We start from the raw sequence: 17,093 nt of genomic DNA on the forward strand, positions 1-17,093 counted from the left end.
AGACTTAGCATTTTAATTTCAACAAAACTATTTTTTTCAATAATGAAGTGGCATTAAATAATGGAAATAAAATGTTTGTGTTATTTTAGCTACAAATATTATTTTATATATTATATTTTGAACACACTTGCCATGAAAGTAGAAGTAATGCGTCAAATCAGCACAAGACGGCAGCACCGAACCAGACGAAGACGGCGCTTGGGGAAACATGAAAATTGTTCAGAAAAAAGTTCACAACTACATATATGACTAAAGTAATTAATCCCACAAAAATTATGTCAGGCCGGTAAAAAAATACTGTTTGAAAGAGACCTGAATGCAATATGGAACTAAAGTGATATATAAAGCATCTTTGGTTGTTTTTTAATAATTCACAAGTGTTATTACTGCATCAATGCATTCCAAACCAATACGACGATGTTTAAATCGCAGAGGAAGAAAGTTCTTGATAGCTACTGGCACAAAAATTGTGGATAAATCCTAAAACTCAGAAAAGAAAAAGCACAAATTCATTCATGATTTTTTTTTAATGGGGGGAGTTGAAATAGTAAGCTCTTACAAGAACATCCATTTGACAAATAACCCATTTCATTTCACAAACATAAAATAAAAAATGTTTTTAATACATTACTGAAATAATAATTTCAAATGTTAGATTAAATATTTTAGTAGAAAATAAAGACACATTTTTTATAGGTGGTTATTACCTACAATATCACCTTTTAATTTCAAATAAAAATCATGTGAGGAATGCTAAAGTTAATTAAAATGATTTAATTTAAAGGACAACCGACACCATTTTTTTGTTTCCTAACTGACGTCAGAAAAGCGTTTTATAGCATCTAAAATACCCAAAACACGCAGTATGATATTTTTAGTCAAATGCAAAACACCAATAAAGATGACTTAAGGTGTCCCAAATCTACTTCAAAATGACCTCGGAAATGTCGAGTTTCAGAAGGTCCTGCCCCCTTGTTCGTGACATCATGCCAGGACGTCTTTGCCTTGGTCTAGAATCAAAACAATGGCTTCAGATTCGGAGAAGATGCTTTCTTGTTACTCATGCAGTTATGAATATGATTCAAATAGTTCTGAAGAGGAAAGCATAAATGTTTGCAATCGATTAAAGAAGTCCTTCTGTATCAATTCGAGCCGTCAGGACTCCAATGTAGCATCCCGGAAAATGCACAAGATGGCGCCCAAGCTGCGTTGGAAATGGGCTGATTTGTCTGCTGGGAATTTGTGTCAACTAGTATCAAATAGTAGTCTTGGTGCAACACACAACGATTCACCATCGCGTTATGTGTTTTCCTTCTAATTTCGCCATCAGCACGGATTAACATGAAGTTTTCAAACCAAACAAAGTACCCAAAATGCATTGACGTGATGAAAGGACTGCTACAGTGTCATCATCGTGTGTCGCTTACTTGGTCAGGGGCGTTCCTTCCGTGACGTCACGTCAGGCATCGACATCAACTCGAGAAAACAAGACTTCCTGAATATTCAGCGCGAGTCTTAAAACGTAAAATATAGCTATATGCCGTGTAATCTTTGTAAAATACGCTCAGTAGAAGTCATTTAAAGTAATTTTACAAATTATGGACACAACTTGTCCAGAGGTGTCAGTTGTCCTTTAATTATTCATTAAGAATTAGTACAGTAAAGTCTCATTATATCGATATTCTCGGGAGTCGGAAAAAATATTGATATATCCAATCCTGCGGGCATGTAATTTTCTCCTTGAGTTCATAGAAATAGTATCGTAATAAGCAGTACTATCGATATAACCGATATCGATATAACGAGACTTTACTGTAAAGGTAAAAATTCAAATCAAATAAACGTCACAGATCAAATCGGTCATTATCTCATTTATTATTGAATGTGTTATTCTTGCAGGTGTGTTGAACACTGTGTACCTAGTTTCTTCATCTCAAAAAGTGGATATATATCAAACAAAACAGCAGATTTGAGAGGAACAAAGCAACAAGTAGAGGGAAAAAAAGCTCACTCGAGTATACAAGTATGAATCAGGTGGCTGAGGGAGGGTGGGACTTGAAGATTTTTGGGAGCAGGGAAGTTTTTTTTTTTTTTTTGGGGGGGGGGTGGGTGCTGACGAGCCCCCCCCCCTGCCAAGCCAATGGCCATTACATCAGCGCGCCAGCCTCTCCTTCCGTTCCTCCTTTATGATTGAGATTGTTGGCGCTGTGCTGAGATCAGCATGTTTCATCCTGGAGGCCTCATTTAAATCTGCCAAACGTAACCCCCCCCCCGCTCACCACCCCCCAACCGTCTTTCTGCCCCTCCCTTTCTTTTAATTTTTCAAATGGAGAGCGGCCTGAGTCACCGTGCGCACTGCCCGGCCACGTCGTGCATCTCAGTTGGCACGCGCTATCCGAGGGAGAGCGAATGGGCTAGGTTGGGATAGGGTGGGAGTGGGGTGGGGGTGCAACTCCCATTGACACTGCTTGGTTGTGGGACCATACATGATGTCATCTGTTCTAGACTTCAGTAACTTTTTTTGGTTTGAACTTTTTTTTTTAACGTACTCACTGCCAGACGTGCAAAAATGTGTCCATTCCAGTGCCAGGGTTTTTGTCATTGTCACTTGAATTCCAGGATCCACCGAATATTGAGTTTTAGGACTACATAACATTCAATACAGCGTTAGAAACCTTAGACTACATGTATCAAAGTCAAGGCCCGGGGGCCAAATCTGGGCCGCCACATAATTTTTTTCGGCCCGCAAAAGCAAATCAAACTTGTTAAATTCCATGATGATTGCTAAAATCTGAGCCAAAATTTCATATTTTTGGATGTCAACCACAATAAAAGTCATTATTCTTGACTTCAGATTTGAAAACGAGTTATTCATTAATTTGTTGTGTGCTCTATATGTAATATTTAAAGGGATTTAAACATTCTAATGGGTTCCCCAAATTCATAACGGCCCTCGAAAGGAACCCATAACTACAATGTGGCCCGTGGCAAAAAATGACTTTGACACCCCTGCTCTAACAGGATCCAAGAGGGCTTCGAGAGGATTAAGTGGCTTTTTCATTGACATTTTTTTTTAAAAGTGGGACTGATATCAATAAAGACAGTGAAGGCAAAGAGGAAATGTGATAACAAGAAGAAGTGGAAATGGAACTAAGTGCGATGTATGAGGATGAATTATCAAGCTTAACATAAAGTCAACACTCCGAACAAAATATGGAATTGTTTTTTTTCTGGGCTGAAATTACAGCACAAATATAAAATGCACTTTGAATTGTTACTGTGAACTTTATTTGAGGCCAACAAGATGACAAACAGTAAAACTCTGAAAAGAAGAATATGAAATATTTGTTTTAATAAAATGCTAATTCATTTTCATCCACTGGCTGTGGTTGATTCTCAAAGCAAATTTTAGAGTTTGTCTGATGAGCAACCAACTCCAAAGTCATGTGTGAACATGCCATGATGTCACACAGTCAAACATGCTGGACCCCAGCCAGACTTGCAACAAGTGAAAAGTAAGAAAAAAAAGTTTATATTGCATTTAAGTCCAATCCAAATGGTTAATTTTCCCAAAGCTATCTGGCTATTAGCGAGCTAGCTATTATCTAGCTAGCTAGCGCTCTATCTTTTTCAGTTATTCTGGGTTGAGTGAACGCTGGCGCGTGTGTCTGCCGCTGCTCACCCACAGAAAAACGTATCATGTGACTGTAAGCTAGCTAGCTAGCTCTCTAAGATAGCTAGCTAGATATGTATTAGCTAGCTAGCTATCTATTAGCTAGCTAGCTCTCTATTAGCTAGTTAGATAGCTATTAGCTAGCTAGCAATTAGCTAGCTAGCTTGCTATCTTTTTGAGTTATTCTGGGTTGAGTGAACGCTGGCGTGTGTGGCTGCCGCTGCTCACTCACAGAAAAACATATCATGTGACTGTAAGCTAGCTAGCCAGCTCTCTTAGCTATCTATCTATTAGCTAGTTAGCTATATATTAGCTTGCTCGCTCTCTATCTTTTTGAGTTATTCTGGGTTGAGTGAACCCTGGAGTGTGTGTCTGCCGCTGCTCACCCACAGAAAAACGTATCATGTGACTGTAAGCTAGCTAGCTAGCTATCTAAGATAGCTAGCTAGATATGTATTAGCTAGCTAGCAATCTATTAGCTAGCTAGCTATTAGCTAGCTCCCTATTAGCTAGTTAGATAGCTATTAGCTAGCTAGCAAATAGCTAGCTAGCTTGCTATCTTTTTGAGTTATTCTGGGTTGAGTGAACGCTGGCGTGTGTGGCTGCCGCTGCTCACTCACAGAAAAACATATCATGTGACTGTAAGCTAGCTAGCCAGCTCTCTTAGCTATCTATCTATTAGCTAGTTAGCTATCTATTAGCTTGCTAGCTCTCTATCTTTTTGAGTTATTCTGGGTTGAGTGAACCCTGGAGTGTGTGGCTGCCGCTGCTCACCCACAGAAAAACGTATCATGTGACTGTAAAGTGACCTTGAGAGTTTTTAAAGGCGCTTATAAATGAAATGTATTATTCTTATTAGAAAAACAAATGGAGCATTTTAAATTTGTCGTGTATATTTACCGTATCCTTTCCCAATGTGAAATTGTGGCTCCCATAAAACCTTTAACAGCCAGACAGACAAGTAACTGTAAAGGAAACATAAATATGTCTTGTAAATTTGACACACTGTAGAGTGTTAACACAGCCGATTTTGAATGAGTCGTAAATTTGTCAAATATGTAAAATGAGATGAAAAGAAACGAGGATTCAAGTTATGTGACTGGATAACTGCCATTTTATTTACTCTTACTTCTCTGAAATTAAACAAAATGGTATAAAATTGAGATTTTTCTGTATATTTTTTTCCCATTGGAAATAATGGAAAGAGGCAATGTAACAACGTAACAGGAGTATACAGTAATCCCTCGTTTTTCACGGACCACCCGAGATAGACGAAAATCCACGAAGAATATATATATATATATATATTCTTCGTGGATTTTGAAAAGTGGATATATATCAAACAAAACAGCAGATTTGAGAGGAACAAAGCAACAAGTAGAGGGAAAATAGACGAAAATCCACGAAGAATATATATATATACATATATATATATATATATATATTCTTCGTGGATTTTCGTCTATCTCGGGTGGTCCGTGAAAAACGAGGGATTACTGTATACTCCTGTTACGTTGTTACATTGCCTCTTTCCATTATTTCCAATGGGAAAAAAAATATACAGAAAAATCTCAATATATATATATATATATATATATATATATATATATATATATATATATATATATATATATATATATATATACATATATATACATATATACACATTTTTGCCTTTGCCGTATGTCAGGCTGCTTCATAAGACTTCATTGAAGTGAGCATTAACTATTAAAGGACAACCGACGTCTCCGGACAAGTTGTGTCCATAATTTGTAAAATGTCTACAAATGACTTCTACTAAGCGGATTTTACAAAGATTCCACATAATATAGCTATATTTTACGTTTTAAGACTTGCGCTGAATATTCTGGAAGTGACGAGTCCGTACGTTACGTTACAGAAGGAACACCCCTGACCGAAAAAGGACACGGAATGTTACAAGCACATTTTAAGAGGAATTGCGTTGATCTAAGCAATGGGGGGGAAAAAAAAAAATCGCAAAGCAGTAAGCAGGAGCTTTTGCCGCAGAGGCAGAGGCATATTGTTGGGCGGTGGCCAGTCGTCATAAGCCCTATAACGTTAAGTTTCTATAAATACTGCAAGATGCTCGCCAAGTTGATCAGGCGTGATTGAAAGCCAAATGACTCCTCATGCCAGCGCGGCCAAGTTTCCCTTAAGATGCTCGGGGTGGAGCCGCTTGCTCTGACACGGTCTGACGCACAGGCGCTTTCATGCAGGAGCCGCATCTTAAAAGGATTTGACCAAGTTGGTTGGAAACACTCCGAATACACAATAGCGTAGAGTGAGAGCAGGTGGAAAAAAGCGTAGCATGCGACAGTCGTGCTTTGTTACGTGCTAAGTTTCGTTTTCAGTCTGTTAGTTAAAGGACAACCGACGTCACTGTTTTGTTTCCTAACTGATATCACAAAAACGTTTTATAGCATCTAAAATACCCAAAACACGCAGTATGATATTTTTAGTCAAATGCAAAACACAAATAAAAATGACTTAAAGTGTCCAAAACCTGCGAATTGGGCATTTTCAGAAAGTCCCGCCCCCAGTTCGTGACGTCACGCCAAGACGTCTTGCATTGCTGGAGAATAAAAACAATGGCTTCAGATTCGGAGAATATGCTTTCTTGTTACACATCCAGTTATGAATATGATACAAATAGTTCTGAAGAGGAGAGCATACATGTTTCCAATCAATTAAAGAATTTATACCGTGCCATTTTGAGGCAACATTGGGAGGAAATGTCTCACCCAAAAAGAGGCAGAAAATGGCGACCTCTTGTAGACATGACAGTGTATTGCGTTTCCACAGGCTGATAAATTCCTTATATGGAGCTTGGACGCCCTCTTTTGGCACAACACGAGGTTTTCAGACCAAACAAGCATTGACGTGATGGAAGGACTGCTACAATGTGTCCTTCAGTGACGTCACGTACGGACTCGTCACCAACTCAAAAACAAGACTTTCTGAATATTCAGCGCGAGTCTTAATATGTAAAATATAGCTATGTGCGTTGGAATCCTTGTAAAATACGCTCAGTAGAAGTCATTTGAAGCCATTTTACAAATTATGGACACAACTTGTCTGTAGACGTCGGTTGTCCTTTAAAGGACGTCAGGTCTTTTCTTTTAAGCTCACTGCAACCCCCAAGTGTGGCAGTTTAGGAAAATGAGATTGGGGATCAAATTAACTAAATAAAAATATAGAGATGCGCATGGTGCTAATCGATAGTTAGACACTAAGAGATGAAGTACAGAAACAGCGTTGGAGAGCGTAGAAGCGCCATTCATCAAGGAATGAAGCAGCCGCCATTGTGCTTGCCAAGTCAACTGCATAAAATCTTAGGAGGATCCGTCACCCATTTCATCGGCGAGAAAAGCAATGCCCGGCTGGCCGTATGGTGGATGTGCACTCACACAGGGCAGCACTTTGGAGATGGCCAACATCTTCCACGGCCATCGTATATTCCTGAATTTAAATTTTAAGCATGGTGAGGGTATTTTACACAGAGATCCAGCAAACAGACGCACCATAGAGTCAAGTGTGACATCAGCGTGCTGCCGAAAAGCACCCCCCAAAAAATTCACACAGCGATGCAGCAAACAGAAGGAGTAGAGAGTCAAGTGTAACATCAGTGAGCTGCTGAAAAGCCCTCAAAAAATTGCTAGATATTTTACAGAGATTTAGTAAACAGAAGCAGAAGAGAGTCAAGTGTAAGATCAGCAAGCTGCTGAAAACCCCCCCAAAAATATTTCTATATATTTTACACAGAGATCCAGCACACAGAAGCAACACAGTGTCAACTGTAACATCAGCGAGCTGACGAAAAGCCCCCCAAACAATAATTTACACAGAGATCTAGCAAACAGAAGCAGCAGAAAGTCAAGTGTAACATCAGCGATCTGCTGAAAAGCCTAAAAAATATTTCTATATATTTTACCCAGAGATCCAGCAAATAGTAGCAGCATAGAGTCACGTGTGACATCAGCATGCTGGCGAAAAGCATCCCCAAAATATTTCACACAGAGATTCAGCATATAGAAGCACCATCGAGTCAAGTGTGACATCAGCATGCTGCCGAAAAGCACCCCCAAAAATTTCACACAGTTGATTTATGTATTCGATAACATCAGGAACGCCCCTGACCGAGAAAGCGACACACAATGCATTTTGGGTACTTTGTTTGGTCTGAAAACATCATGTTGATGGCGAAATTAGAAGGAAAAACACATAACGTGATGAATATAAGAATATAAATATTTATAACGTAACGTATATATAAAACGTCAAATATAGCTATATGCGGTGGAATCTTTATAAAAATCGCTCAGTAGAAGTCATTTGAAGTGATTTTACAAATTATGGACACAACTTATCCGGAGGTGTCGGTTGTCCTTTAAGTCAATGGAAAATTCTGCAGGGTCCAAACAAAAATGTCACGAGGCGCCGCTTCTGACTCAATCACATGGGAGATTATGCTCCCGTCTAATCGATTTGGCCGATGGGCCAATTTGTGCTGTTTCGGGAGTGTCAACAAAGGAAGCTAATTTAAGACTTTTTCTTCCGGCAGAATTTGTCTCACTTTTCAAAGACAAAATATTTAACGGCGCAAAAGCTCAGTGGACAACACGAAAGCATCAAACTGCCATTTAATCAGGTACGAGACTCCTCACTGGTGGCAAACGTCTGATTAGATTTGAAGATGGAAAGCCATTAGCTGGGTAATGACTTAAGTGCCGGTTCGCCTTGGAAAGTGATTTATCCGGAGCGTCGCATCACGGGCCGACCGGGATAGCCGGTGTCGCCAGTTGTGGGTCCAGCATTTATAAATCACCACGTGCGGCGTGACCCGATCGACGGCTGGCTTCTCTTTTTTTTTTTTTTGTTTCTCCGTGGGCCGCCCCCGGCACTTAAAATATTAAATGTGGCGGCTTGAAATGGTTTTTCACTTTGCTGTGAGTCAAAAGCACATTCGTTAGTCTGCTGTCTGCCGATATTCCAACACAAACAAGCTTCCGCTCATTGCGACATGGAGGCGGAAATGTCAATCCGGCCATCTACCGGGAAATCTCCAAAGAAGATAATCGGTCCCCGTTGGACGTAATCGAATCTCTAATCATAAAATAAATCTTTGCTGTTCAAAAAAAAATAAATAAAAATAAATCAGTGTTAGAAACCTTAGACACTTTTCTATCATCAGAAAAAAAGTAAATTCCTCAGATATATGGATTTGGAGTTATCTGAAATCGAAATGGGGGTACAAAATACAATACAATACAAATACATAGATTTATATGGTGCTTTAACAACAGCTGAAGCTGTAAAAAAAAACGCTAACATTGGACAAAAAAAAAATATATATATATATATATTTTTTTTGTCCATTGGTTTGATTTATATATATATATATATATATATATATATATATAAATCAAACCAATGGCTTCAGATTCGGAGAATATGCTTTCTTATTACACATCCAGTTATGAATATGATTCAAATAGTTCTGAAGAGGAAAGCATACAAGTTTGCAATCGATTAAATAATTTATTCCGTGTCATTTTGAGGCAAACGGGCGGGGGGGAATGTCTCACCCAAAAAATGGCGACCAGCTCACGTGATGAATGAATCAGCCCGTTTCCACAGGCTGATAAATTCCTTCCATGGAGCTTGGACGCCCTCTTCTGGCGGCTTTTGGGTGCAACATCAAGGTTTTCAGACAAACAGTACAGCAAAATACGGTCGGGGGGGGGGGGGGGGGGTCCTTTCATGACGTAACGTGAGGACTCGTCACCAACTCAAAAACAAGACTTCCTGAATATTCAGCGCGAGTCTTAAAACGTAAAATATAGCTATAAGCGGTGGAATCTTTGTAAAATACGCTCAGTAGAAGTCATTTGAAGCCATTTTACAAATTATGGACACAACTTGTCCGGAGACGTCGGTTGTCCTTTAAAGAAGTACGAGCCATCAGGACTCCAATGTAGCGTCCCGGAAAATGCACAAGATGGCGCCCAAGCTCCGTTGGAAATGGGCTGATTTGTCTGCTGGGAATTTGTGTCAACTAGTATCAAATGGTGAATCGTTGTGTGTTGCACCAAGGCTACTATCGCATTATTTATGTTTTTTCCTTCTAATTTCGCTATCAACACGGATCAACACGAAGTTTTCAGTCCAAACAGAGTACCCAAAATGCATTGTGTGTCGCTTTCTCAGTCAGGGGCGTTCCAGACGTGACGTCGCATCATGCATTCATTGTCATCAACTCAAAAACAAGACTTCCTGAATATTCAGCGCCAGTCTTAAAACGTAAAATATAGCTATATGCGGTGGAATCTTTGTCAAATACACTCCGTAGAAGTCTTTTGAAGTGATTTCACAAATTATGGACACAACTTGACCGGAGTCGTCGATTGCCCTTTAAAGAATAATTGATTAGCGTGGACTTAAAATGATCAAAAAGCAAATTTTCCTGATTCATGTCGGCTTTGATGAAACACAAGACACTTGAAAACATTTGATTTTACTTTGAAAAATAACTACCCCCCACCACACACGAAAAAATGCCCTGGATGTTGACAGTGTGCATGAGAATGTCTTTCAACCCTTTAAAAAAAAGGCGACCAACTTAAAGCAGCGGGTTCAGAAGTTGCGAACACAAAGTCCACGGAGGGCTGGAAGCAAATCCAAGCCATCTGAAGGTGATTTAGCACCTGACACGAGTGAGCTCGCTAAGCTCAATAGCACTAAAAGGCTCATCCTGTCTAATGGGGTTCCTCTATGACGCACAAGTCAGTTCCTTGTCTGCTCCTCTGACATAGCGCACGCATTCCTTGGCTTGACAGTGGGGGCGGGCAAACGCCCGCATGCAAATTAACTACTCACTAAAATAGTCAAAACTTTTCTTTTTGTTACACCGCGGTGAACATATTGACTTGTTAATAAATGAATTAGTTTTTACAGGCAAAGAAATTGTTTCCTCAGCGGCTGTTTCAGTGCATGGGCAGATTTTTTTTCTGGTTTCAACTCGTTCACTGCCATTCCCGAATTTATTCGGGTTTTGGTTTATCTGGCAATGTTTTTTCCCTTCCACAAGGGGGCGGCATCCCCCTTTTTTCCATGTTGGCGCTTTGCTACAGCTTCAGCTGCTGTTAAAGGACAACCGACGTCTCTGGACAAGTTATGTCCATAATTTGGAAAATTGCTTCAAATAACTTCTACTGAGCGTATTTTACAAAGATTCCGCCGCATATAGCTATATTTTACGTTTTAAGACTCGCGCTGAATATTCAGGAAGTCTTGTGTTTGAGTTGGTGACGAGTCCTGACGTCACGTCACGGAAGGAACGCCCCTGACCGAGAAAGGACACACTGTAGCAGTCCTTTCATCACGTCAATGCATTTTGGGGTACTTCGTTTGGTCTGAAAACTTTGTGTTGATCCGTGTTGATGGCGAAATTAGAAGGAAAACACATAAATAATGCGATGGTGAATAGTTGTGTGTTGCACCAAGACTACTATTTGATACGAGTTGACACAAATTCCCAGCAGACAAATAAGCCAATTTCCAACGGAGCTTGGGCGCCATCTTGTGCATTTTCTGGGATGCTACATTGGAGTCCAGACGCCTCAAAACGATCCGGAAGTACTTCTTTAATCGATTGCAAACATTTGTGCTTTCCTCTTCACAACTATTTGAATCATATTCAGAACTGGATGAGTAACAAGAAAACATCTTCTCCAAATCTGAAGCCATTGTTTTAATTCTCGAGCAAGGCAAGACGTCTGGGCGTGACACCACGAACAAGGGGGCGGAACCTTCTGAAACTAGCCACTTCCGGGTTCAATTTGAAGTAGTTTTTCGAAACTTTAAGTCATTTTTATTGGTATTTTACATTTGACTAAAAATATCATCCTGCCTGTTTTGGGTATTTTAGATGCTATAAAACATTTTTCTGATGTCAGTTAGGAAACAAAAAAGTGATGTCGGTCGCCCTTTAAAGCGCTATATAAACCAATATGTATGTATTGCATTGTATTTTTGACAGCCACCCTAATGTCAAGCTCATATAACTCCAGACCCATAAAATTTAGGAATTAACTATTTTTTCCTGATGAAAGAAGAGAGGATAATGTTTCTTACGCCGCATTGAATGTTTATATCGTCCTAAAACTCAATATTCTGTGGGTCCTGGAATTTGAGTGACAATGACAAAAACCCTGGCATGAGAGTTGACACATTTTTGCACATTGTCTGGCAGTGAATGATTTAATAGTTAACTATATTTTAACATTAGATTGGTCTTGAATGTACATCATAAAATTTGAGTATTTGTTAAAACGTATCGTCACTACACTATTCAAAGGAGAAGTCAAGTCCAAAAACTTCTTTATAATGTGTTCGATGCCTCAACTGCTATATTGTTAGCCTGATTTAATCATAGTAAAGTGTGATTGAAACACTCATTTTATTTGGTTGAATTATTGAAAATGACAAAAACCCTGGCACTGGAGTGGACATATTTTTGCACATTGTCTGGCAGTGAATGAGTTAAGAGGCGCTGGATTTACCGCAGAGAAAATATCCTGATATTGGGATCACCCCGGCCGGAGTGGGTTTGTTTCATCATCAAATTCCTTTTTGCATGTCTGGAAGTAAATGAGTTCAACACTAACAATCCTAACATATGTTAAAAATGCACTTAAAAATGTACCAAAAATATAATATTAATTCAAAAAAAATGTTCATAAAAACATTATCTTCTTGTATTTACGTATTAATTTCATTGGGACAGAGCACATCAATCATCGCAAAAAATAAACAGTGGAAATGCGCTGGGCTTAGCATAGATGCTAATTTTCAGCTGCAGTCCCAAGGCAGGTTACTAAAATACCATAGTCTTGAAATCTTCCTGACAAATTGTTCATTAAAGCACCCCTATACTAAAATGTTTATCATAATAAGAATAATCATACATTTCATTTACAAGCGCCTTTCAAAACTCAAGGACACTTTACAGTCACAGGACAAGTTTTTCTGCGGGTGAGCAGCGGCAACCAGACGCGCCAGCGTTCACTCAACCCGGAAGTAACACATGAAATGACCATGTTCCTTTGGAATATCACTTCAAAACCACTGCACTGGAACCGTAGTGAATTAGTCGCATAATATATTATTATTATTATTATCAGTATATTATTATTTGTATGTTATTAGTATATTGTTATTATTACTGTTATTATTAATATTATGATGATTATTATTATGACTATTATGATTACTACTTGGCTGGCTATCTAGCTAGCTACCTAGCTGGCTATCTATTTGCTATCTATCAGCTATCTGGCTGGCTCACTAGCTATCTAGCAGGCTCTCTATTAGTTATACGGCTACCTAGCTAGCTGTCTATCTGAGTTACTTACGGGTTGAGTGAACGCTAGCACGTGTGGCTGCCGCTGCTCACCCACAAAAAACTTATCCTGTGACTGAAAAGTGACCTTGAGAGTTTTGAAAGGCGCTTATAAATGAAATGTATTATTATTATTATTATTATTATTATTATTATTGTGTTTGTTCAAACATAACTTGGTTTTCAAATAGTTAGCGAAAACACTACCGCCTTCCTTCATAAGCTTATGCAATGATGTGACTCACCCATTACTTGTACGATTATGCTTAACGTGTTTTGGTGGTCTCACGGCATCTACGCTCCCAACATGAGGATGCTGCGTGATAACAAGAGCAAAAGCATCAAAGTCTATTGAGCTAATGGAGTGATTGGAGCCACTAACAACGAGGGGAAGGGTTTGGGTGGTGGTGTGGGGGGGTGACAGATTGCAACTGCCCACGCGCTGAGCAAAGGAGTTGTCCCTCCTCGGATCGATGGCTGCTGTTTCTCCAAAGCAATTACACAATTCTTTGTCATGCACTGTGGTCTCAATTCCTTTTCATTAGCCACCGCGTGTGTGCGTTCGTTCGTTCAAACGGAACGACTTGGAAGTGTTCAGAATGTGCCCGTGCTAAAATGGTAGGCAAAAAAAAAAAATTGCTTAAAAACCAACAGTAACATGATTTATTCATTCATTAATTTATTTATTCATTCATTCATTCATTCATTCATTCATTCATTTATTTATTTATTTATTTATTTATTTATTTTTCATTCATGTATTTATCGCCATAATTGGCATCTTGGTGCAAAAAAAAAAAAAAAAAAAAAAAATCATACATAGCTTCTTGAAATATTTTTTTTTGTTTTATTTATCAAGTGCACCAAAATTAGTCAATCCATCAATTTGCATATTGTTTCTCTAGTAAATGTTTTCACAAAACTGCTACCTGAACATTGTATTAAGTTCAACCTGTCTACTTGATATCTAATTTAAAGCAGATTCTTTACTTACGCCCTCATAGCAACACCAGCTGAAATAGGCGCGTCACAACACCTACAACACCTACAACCTGAACACCTACAATACACTGTCTGTAAGTAAAGAATCTGCTTTAAATTTGCTACCTGAACAGCTTTCTCAAGATTTTTTTAACTCATTCACTGCCATACGATGTGCAAAAATGTGTCCACTCCAGTGCAAGGGTTTTATAGTCATTGTCACTTGAATTCCAGGACATCATGAAAATTGAGTTTTGGACAGAATATTGCATTTTAAGACAGCATACATATTCAATGCAGTGTAAGAAAACCTAGCCTCTCTCCTTTCATCAGAAAAAAAAAAAAGAGTTACAGTGATACATTGGTTTACGAACGCTTTAGCTAACGAACTTTTCGCAGTACGAACATTAAATTAGCGAGAATATAATCTTGGCATACGAACTAGTTTTTGGGCAACACAAAATGGCGGCTGGACTAGTTTTCAGCGGAAGAACACCAAATCACACGGCAGAACAGTACCACCGTGGCTGCTGGACTACTTTTGCACACACCCTTTCTCTGAGTGCATATGTGGTTTGTTTTCGAGTAGAGTACTTTTGCTTTTTCGGGAAAGGAAAAGACCCCACCACAGGCTAGTGTTAAACCGAAGAGGACACAAAAGAAAATTACGGTCGAGTAGAAGAAGGAGATCATCGAAAAACATGAGCGAGGTGTGCGTTTGTGTGACTTAGCGTCACAGTACCAGTATGCTAACTCGACCATTGCTACATACGTGTGGCTAAGGGTGTTTCTGTGTTGTGTCTCAGGCAATAGAAGAAGTTGAAAAACTTCTGTTGATTTAGATTAACGAAAAGCAGCTAGCAGGGTACCGTGTGAGTGAGGGTATTATCGCCGAGAAAGCACGGCAACTTCACTCGGATATCAACAAAAGGCAACTACATCAACGACCATCACAAAGGTAAATAAAACGACTATTATACAGTACACATTTATTTCTTTAATTACAATACAATAACACATTTATTATACATAAAATAAGGTATATTTTGTGTAGTTTTAAGGCTTATTTAGTAGAAAATTATGTTTTATGGCGACCTGGAAACGGATTATACTAATTTTTAATGGTTTCCTATGGGAAATTAATGTTTGGAAGACACACTTTTTGCCTAACACACACTTTCTGGGAACCAGTTAAGTGAAGATGAGGTATCACTGTTATTCCTAAATTATGAGTATCGAGTTATCTGAGTTTGAAATGGGGGCAGCTGTACAAAAAGCAAACGCTGCCACATCGTGGGAGGGGAAACATTGCCAAAGGTTTGACCGGCGCTTCATCGTCACCCCTCGCGTCTGACCACCGCTTTAGCAGCACCCAGCGCACGAAAAATCAAAACCTGAACAAATTCGGGAACGGCGTCTCTCGTCATGCTTTTCAATTCTCGAATAAATTCGGGAATGTAAGTGAATGAGTTACGTGCGCTTGTTTGAATATTTCCTGTTTAACATTGCCTTTGCGTCCATTCGCGCAATAGCTTTCTCGCTCTTGTTACGCAGCTCGCCTTGGTGCAAACACATCGTGCGATGCCAAAAAAAATGGCTAATCACAAAAGTCTGAGCGGTGAGTCACATTGCAGAAGCTTATGAATGGGTGCTTCAATGTGTAGTGTACTCCCCTCAACAGTAGATGGCCCCGCCCCCGCGAAGAAAAAAGTGTCGCGGTGGTGGTGGTGGCGGGGAGGAGGGCTCCAATATCGATTTAAGCGACATAACTTTGCCCCTGTTGCCCATTTAATGAATGACATCAATGCAAATGAGACGGATTTTTGTGAATGGAGCGGCTAGGCGGATGACGTCCGAGGGTTTCTCCGCCCTCCCATTGGCTGGCGTCGAACCCAGCTCAACGTCTAATTGGCTGGGCTGCGGGATAATGAACCACCCCCACAGGCGATGCACAAACCCGGGTGGCGGGATATATAGGGGGCCGCTGCCTTGCCGCTACACGCAAAAACACAGCTCGAAGCTCCTGTTACGGATCCCAACCCCTTATCCCAAAAAAAAAGAAGAAAAAAAATAAAAAAAACTCACATACTTGAGATTTATTCATTTTTTGGTGCTTCTCGCCAAAGGTGAGTATTTGCTTTGTGATGATATGATATGTGGTTATCATGATCGCAATCTTGGACAAAAAGTGTGTTCAATATGAGGGAATGAAAAAAAAAAAGTCAATGGGACAGGCAGTTTTTGTGTTTTTTGTGTGTGGGTGGGTGAGAGTTGGGGGTGGGGGGCATCTCATTACACTAATGCACTTGCTCCTCAGGGAAGCTTGGATGGAGTCGCCACCTCTTCCTTTTTTCTGTCATCCTCACCATCCTTCATGCTTTTTTTCCTTCTCCTCCGTACGCTTAAATTTGATGGTGGACTTTTGAAGAAAAAAAAAAAAAAGATTTTCACATCGTTGCGTTGAAAAGTAGTTTTAAAAGATATTTATTTCGTGTAAGTAGGTGTTCGTGTTTTAGTATCCTTTAAACATTATGTTATTATGTTTAAAGATTTTAATCTGTATCTCTTTAATCTTAAAGATTTTAAGATTTTTGAAACCAATATTATAACGCAGTATTATTGAATAATATTTATTTATTTTCTTTGGAACATTAATAAATCCTGCAAACTATTTTTTTAATGTTTTAGTATCGTTTGAATATTATGTTATGTTAGTCATGTCATAACAGACATTTTAACTTTTTTTTTGTATTTTTGTCACCAGTATATCTTAATGTAATGTTAATTAATAATATTTATTTATTTTATTTGAAAGATGAATAAGCCCCTCAAAATATTTTTTTTATGTTTTAGTATCGTTTGAATATTATGTTATGTTATTATGTTTTAACAGAATTTAATTGTTTGGTAACCATTATTTTAATGTAGTATTATTTAATAATATTAATTTGTATTTCTTTGGAACACGAATACGTCCTGCTAAATATTTTTTTTATGTTTTAGTATCGTTTGAATATT

The 17,093-nt window shown here is 38.9% G+C and overlaps 1 protein-coding gene across 3 annotated transcripts in view; it reads left to right on the top strand.

Moving 5' to 3' along the window:
• The first annotated feature begins 16,005 nt into the window (after positions 1 to 16,005).
• Positions 16,006 to 17,093, top strand: part of LOC148897606 (calcitonin gene-related peptide 1-like) — a 13,736-nt gene continuing 12,648 nt past the window's right edge. Inside the window, exon 1 of one of the 3 annotated variants that reach the window (XM_088996647.1) lies at positions 16,006 to 16,201. The gene's annotated coding sequence lies outside the window, so the exon portion shown is untranslated. The remainder of the gene's footprint in view (positions 16,202 to 17,093) is intronic. The other 2 variants (XM_088996648.1, XM_088996649.1) reach the window with 2 other exon arrangements.

This window comes from Hippocampus bargibanti, linkage group LG05 (genome assembly GCF_051943395.1).
Source record: "Hippocampus bargibanti isolate YZ-2025 linkage group LG05, ASM5194339v1, whole genome shotgun sequence".
NCBI lineage: Eukaryota > Metazoa > Chordata > Actinopteri > Syngnathiformes > Syngnathidae > Hippocampus > Hippocampus bargibanti.